Source organism: Lepisosteus platostomus, chromosome 5, assembly GCF_059453375.1.
Source record: "Lepisosteus platostomus isolate fLepPlt1 chromosome 5, fLepPlt1.hap1, whole genome shotgun sequence".
In the NCBI taxonomy this organism is placed as follows: domain Eukaryota; kingdom Metazoa; phylum Chordata; class Actinopteri; order Semionotiformes; family Lepisosteidae; genus Lepisosteus; species Lepisosteus platostomus.
The window spans coordinates 36,805,647-36,811,646 of record NC_142615.1 but is presented as its reverse complement, the minus strand read 5'-3'; the positions used below and the strand labels follow the sequence as shown (position 1 = coordinate 36,811,646).

Genomic DNA, 6,000 nt, shown 5'->3' with positions numbered 1-6,000 from the left:
ACTTGTTTAAAAAAAAACGGTCTTCTCGTTCCAAAGTCAGATTTTTAGTGCTTTCGAACGTTACTTCCAACCTGGACTGACAGCTCACCAGATCTGTTTGTGATCAGACCATGGAGTCGGGGGCTGTACCAAGCGCATGTTCCTTCCCAATGCTGAGGCGATCATTCGGAAGATGGGTGTGAAGAGAAACAAGCTTTGTCGACTAAAAAACAAGGCAGGATATGCAAGAATACTAATCACTGGCGACAGTTATGCTCTCTTACTATTGAGATCCCTACATTGCGAGTTTTTTTAAGACTTTGAAACTAAAGGAAAGCGGTGACAAATGAAACAGGCACGGGTGGGGTTTGAACCCACGCTCTTCGGTTTACGAGACCGACGCCTTACCACTTGGCCAAAGCGCCCTTCAAGTAAGCAGGGGAATAAGGTTGTTCAAATTATTTTTTTATGAATCTGGTTTACATCGCCAAATGTAAACCGGAGGCAGCAACAACAATAAAAGGGATACTTGTCCTTAAACTCGGACGTGATGTTCTGCAGACATGTCCACAATGTCCTGTTTTCTTGCAGTGTAGACATTTTGCTGTTCACGCTCCGCATTCATCTGCTTTGTGCATTGTTAGTCCGCACCTGTAACGTAATGTCAGCCGTCCTCTGTTCTTCTATATCTCTAGCATGACTGCGTCCTGCTGCTCGGCTTTTGTTTGTAAAGTTTGAGCGAGCGCCCCGTTCAGTGTCACTTTGTCACTGTGGTCAGAAAGCATTCTTGATTCTGCTTGAGCTGCTTCATGAATTCTAGCGACTGTAAGAGCTCTTTTTAAAGTCAGCCCTTCCTCCTGCAGCAATTTATAGTCTCTTATGTGCACATTTTTCCACAAGTTGATCTCTTAACATGTCAGTTTCCAATACTCCAAAGTCACAAGATTTAGCCAGTTCTCTTAGTGCAGTCACAAAAGCATCAACAGATTCGTCCTGAGACTAAGTTCTCTGCCTAAATTCATGCCGTTCCAAAACCACATTTCTCCGCGGTGTAAAGGAAGCGTCTAAGGCAGCTACAGTCTTTTTCTCCAGGGAGGTTGGCGAAAATCCGCTGCACGGGAGCCCTGATACAGTGCAGTAATGTAGCACGTCTCACGGCATCCTGAGCTTCTGTAGATCCACTGGCTATTTAAAAAAAAAATCTGTACGACTCCATCCATATCTTGTATTCCGTATACAAATCCGGGGCTCCGAGGTTCAGTAGAAGCGGTGGAAAAAGCTGGGCATAAGCAAAGCTTCTCGGCGCGGCTACCATATCTTCCATGGCGCAAGCTAAACGAAAAGTCCGAAAATTCAGAAGTTCGTTTCTAACAGCAAGAGAACTAAAATCTGCACTGCACTCGCTTTGAGTCCGTCAAGCACTCATCTCTCGTCGCCTTCAATGTTGTGTATCTTAATAAAGAGACGTTTTTATATTATTTTAACTATTTTATTAACTACACAGATCACGCCCTTACACCATATATTCCTGCCTTCTACTCTCTCGTTCTGTTGTCTGGCGATGTCTACTCACTATACTACATTTAGCATGACTTCTTGTTGCAGTTGAGCTCAAAGCTGGAGATGATCTCCATATTCTACTGCACTATCTAGTCCGAAACGTAGTACACAGTACATACTTTTTTAAGTGAAGTCAGGTTGTTAAAAAATTAAACCAGCGCCCTGTCACAGAAACGTACCCCAGTCTCCCGCGCAACAAGCGGGGTACTCAGCACTATGCTAACGAGGAGCGCTTGTCTGCAGCTGAGCGTCAGCTCTGTTTACTGTCAGCAGTCATTGCCTCATTTCCAAAGACTTTTTCACCTGATCTCAGCTTTTAAAGCTGAGATCAGTTTTAAATGTTTCTATCCCCCAATCTACTATTATTGCCACAGTTTACAGACCACCCAAACCCAGTGGAGTCTTCTTAGGTGAGTTTGCTGATTTTCTCTCATTCTTATCCCTTACATTTAAAAGGATCCTTATTCTAGGGGACTTTAATATACACATTGATTCAACTTCCTCCAGTCTGGCTAAAGACTTCCTTTCTCTTTTGGGATGCTTTGACCTTGCTCAGTTTGTTTGTACCCCTACACATAACAAAGGACACACCTTAGATCTAATTATTGCAAATGACTCCTTTGTCTCCCACTGCTCCCCCCTTGATCTAGGCCTCTCTGACCACTTAGCCATTCTCTTCAATCTGGAATTACCTGTTTCTAACACTTCCCCCTCACGCTCTGTAAATTTCCGCAACTGGCGATCAATTGATCACCCAAGGTTTGCAAATTCTGTTCTGTCCTCCTTATCCTGTTTCTCTTCCTCTGACCCTCTAGAGGACAAAATACAGTTACTTGACAATGCTCTTTTATCTACCCTCGACACCTTTGCTCCTTTAAAAACTCGAACCATCTCCTTCTCTCGCCCTGCCCCCTGGTACAATGACCATCTGCGTTTCATGAAGGCAGCCTCTCGCAAACTTGAGCGTAGGTGGCGTCTTTCCGGCCTAAATGTACATTATCAGGCCTGGAGAGATTACTTATCTGATTATAAGGTTACTATAGAGTCTGCTAGATCCACCTACTTCTCTCACATCATTGAAAATCACCAAAACAATCCCAGACATCTTTTCTCCACCATCAACAGACTGCTCAAGCCAAACTGCCCCACCACATTACCTGCCTCATCACAACTTTGCAACACATTCTTAGATTTCTTTAGTTCTAAGATTGACAACATCCGGCATCACATTCTCTCCACTACGGATATAATTTCCACACCTCCTCCCTCCTCATCCAACTTCTCTGGTTCCCGTCTCTCCAGCTTCTCTCTTCTTGACTCAGCATCCCTAAACAAACTAGTTACGCGCATGAAACCCACCACATCTATTTTAGATCCCATTCCCACCACTTTATTCCAGTCCTGTTTCTCTTCTCTCTGTCCCATTGTCCTCAATATAATACATGAATCCTTGAGCACCGGCATTGTACCAACGGTCCTCAAAACTGCTGCTATTACCCCAGTGCCAAAGAAGCCTAACATGGCTCTCGACAATCTTAACAACTTTCGCCCCATCTCCAACTTACCCTTTCTCTCTAAAATTCTAGAACGTGCTGTCACACTTCAGTTACATAACCACCTCATGACAAACAACCTTTTCGAACCCCTCCAATCTGGCTTCCGTCAACTTCACAGCACAGAAACCGCCCTAGTCAAAGTCACCAACGATCTCCTAATAGCTTCTGATTCTGGTTCTCTTTCCATACTCATCCTTCTTGATCTCAGTGCTGCCTTTGACACTGTTGACCATAACATCTTGCTTTCTCGTCTCGAGACTGTGTTTGGAGTCTCTGACACTGCCCTCAAATGGTTTAAGTCTTACCTCACTGATCGCTGTCACTTTGTCTCTCTCAATGGGTACAGGTCTGAAATTGGTCTTGTCAAGTCTGGTGTCCCTCAGGGCTCAATACTGGGCCCCTTGCTCTTCAGCATTTACATGTTCCCACTTGGTCAGCTTTTAAGATCACATGGCCTCAGCTTTCATTTTTACGCTGACGATACTCAAATATACATCCATACCAAACCCGACACTGATGTGGCTGTCTCTATTCTATCTAATTGCATCTCTGACATAAAAATTTGGATGACTCAAAACTTCCTTCATCTTAACTGTGACAAGACTGAAGTCATGCTTATTGGTACCCCCCATCAACTTCGCAAAGCCAGTCCTGTAACCCTGTCTGTAGATGGCTCTGTACTTGAGCTCCAATCAAAATTGAAAAACCTTGGGGTTATATTCGATTCTGGCTTAACATTCGACCCACATGTACAGCATACTGTCAAAACATCTTTTTTTCACCTTAGAAATATCGCAAGACTACGCCCTATGCTATCATTAACTGTGGCTGAAAAGCTGATCAACATATTTGTATTCTCTCGAATTGACTACTGCAATGCTCTGCTCCCTGGGGTATCTAAATCTACTCTGAACAAGCTGCAGTATGTCCAAAATTCAGCAGCCAGAATCCTGACCAGATCTAGTGCAAGTGTTCACATTACTCCTATCCTGGAGTCCTTGCACTGGCTTCCGGTCAAATTCCGCGTAGACTTTAAAATCCTCATGCTCACCTACAAGGCTTTACATGGCTTGGCACCTCAATACCTGTCTGAACTTTTATCGCCCTACTCCCCACCTCGCAACCTCCGCTCTTCAAATTCTGCCCTCCTTACTGTCCCCCAAGCCCGTCTACATTGTATGGGCGACAGGGCCTTCTCCTGCTATGCCCCCAAGCTCTGGAACTCCTTGCCCAAGGATATTAGAGAGTCACCTTCTCTAAACTCCTTCAAATCCAGACTCAAAACCCTCCTTTTCAGAAAAGCCTTTACTTAACTGGTTCCATTCTTCACCCCTCTGCTCTTCTTAATACCATCTTCCACGGTCTCCTCTATTGTTATTGTTGTATTGCTGTAATTATAATTGTGTCCTGTCTTGTGAAATTTTTCTTATTTATTGTTGTAGTCTTCTTATTTATTGTTATTGTCATCCTGTAAAGCGCTTTGAGAAGCCACCTTTAAAGGCGCTATATAAAATAAAGTTTATTATTATTATTATTATTATTATTAAAGACAGTCATAAACGCTCAAGAAGTAATTCATGTCAGTTGGAAGTCTGTTTCTGTTGTCTCAGCTCTTGATAAAGAAAAGCCGTGCGTGGGAGACTCCCTCTCTGAAGACGTTTGCCGTCACCCTGCGAGGGAGAAGAGCCATCAATCACCGAGGCAACTACTGAGACAGTTAACATAAAACACGTGAAATGCGAGATGTTGTGATTTTTTCCCCGCTTAAGGCTTCTATTGTTTCTACTCTAACGAGAAAGACCTCTTTATTAGAAGTGAGATTTTAACAAACGTCTCCAGGGTTAACTGCGACCTGAACGCAACGCCTTAGACCACCAGCCATCTTGCCTGTGGTACTAAGAGCAGCGCTCAATAAAAATGATCAGAAACCGAAAGCGCTTCTTATGCGGATCAGTATATTCCGATTCCACTGGTTCTGCAGAAGAAATAAGAAAAGCCGAACTCAAAGCACTGTGTTGCCATTACGGGTACTCTGCAGCTGCTTTAGGATCTACTCACACCGTGTTGCCATTAAGGCTACCTAGTTAAAAAAAAAACGTATCGTCATCTTTTTGAACGTGATTATTAGACACCCGTTAAATCTCCACAGAGGTTTCTTGAGAGATCTTCAGCGAGCGAGTATTAAAAAACTACGTCGCTTCCAACCTCTGCTGTCACTGTAAACTCTGCAGACTTGCAGTGTGCCTTTCCTCTTGTCGTATTCAAGAGTACTCACTGTGTGAGCTCCTCACTGCGTGTTCTGTACTCTACTGTGATTTAATTTAGATGATTACGTGGAGTAGAGTGACAAGATCTACTTGAACATTTTCGGTTTGTGAAATGAAACACTAAATACACTACTGTAAATACAAGTAATGGACATTTAAAATAACCACAGTACAGCTAGAACAGTGAAAGATAAAAGACTATTTAGAATGACATTCACAATAGATTTAAGAACAGCACATCCGCCCGAACAGGGACTTGAACCCTGGGCCCTCAGATTAAAAGTCTGATGCTCTACCGACTGAGCTATCCGGGCTCTGAAAGAAAATCGACACTGTCGGTATCCTCGCAAGTCACGTGTCTCTTGTTCCGAAGAGCAGTCATACCTGACGCGTCTGGAATGACCACTGACAGACTTTATCATGAAGCGACGGCACCACTCCCAGTAGAATGAGTGAGAAATACAGCATGACATGGGTAGTTAAGGGGCTCCCACAATCCATCTTTCCTCACATTACTGATTTTTTTCAATAGCATTTGGACCTTTTTTCACATTCAGATTTTTTTCTCATTCAATAAAATCTTTTAATTAACAACATTAAAAAGAAAACAAATGGAACATTTTTTGGAACAATAATTA

At 43.1% G+C, this 6,000-nt stretch overlaps 2 non-coding genes across 2 annotated transcripts; both read right to left on the bottom strand.

Moving 5' to 3' along the window:
* Positions 1–332: 332 nt before the first annotated feature.
* trnat-cgu (transfer RNA threonine (anticodon CGU)) lies at positions 333–404 on the bottom strand. The gene has a single exon. It is a non-coding gene; the product is annotated as a tRNA-Thr (tRNA).
* A 5,199-nt stretch (positions 405–5,603) lies between these two features.
* On the bottom strand, positions 5,604–5,676 carry trnak-uuu (transfer RNA lysine (anticodon UUU)). Its single transcript has one exon. It is a non-coding gene; the product is annotated as a tRNA-Lys (tRNA).
* Positions 5,677–6,000: the final 324 nt, after the last annotated feature.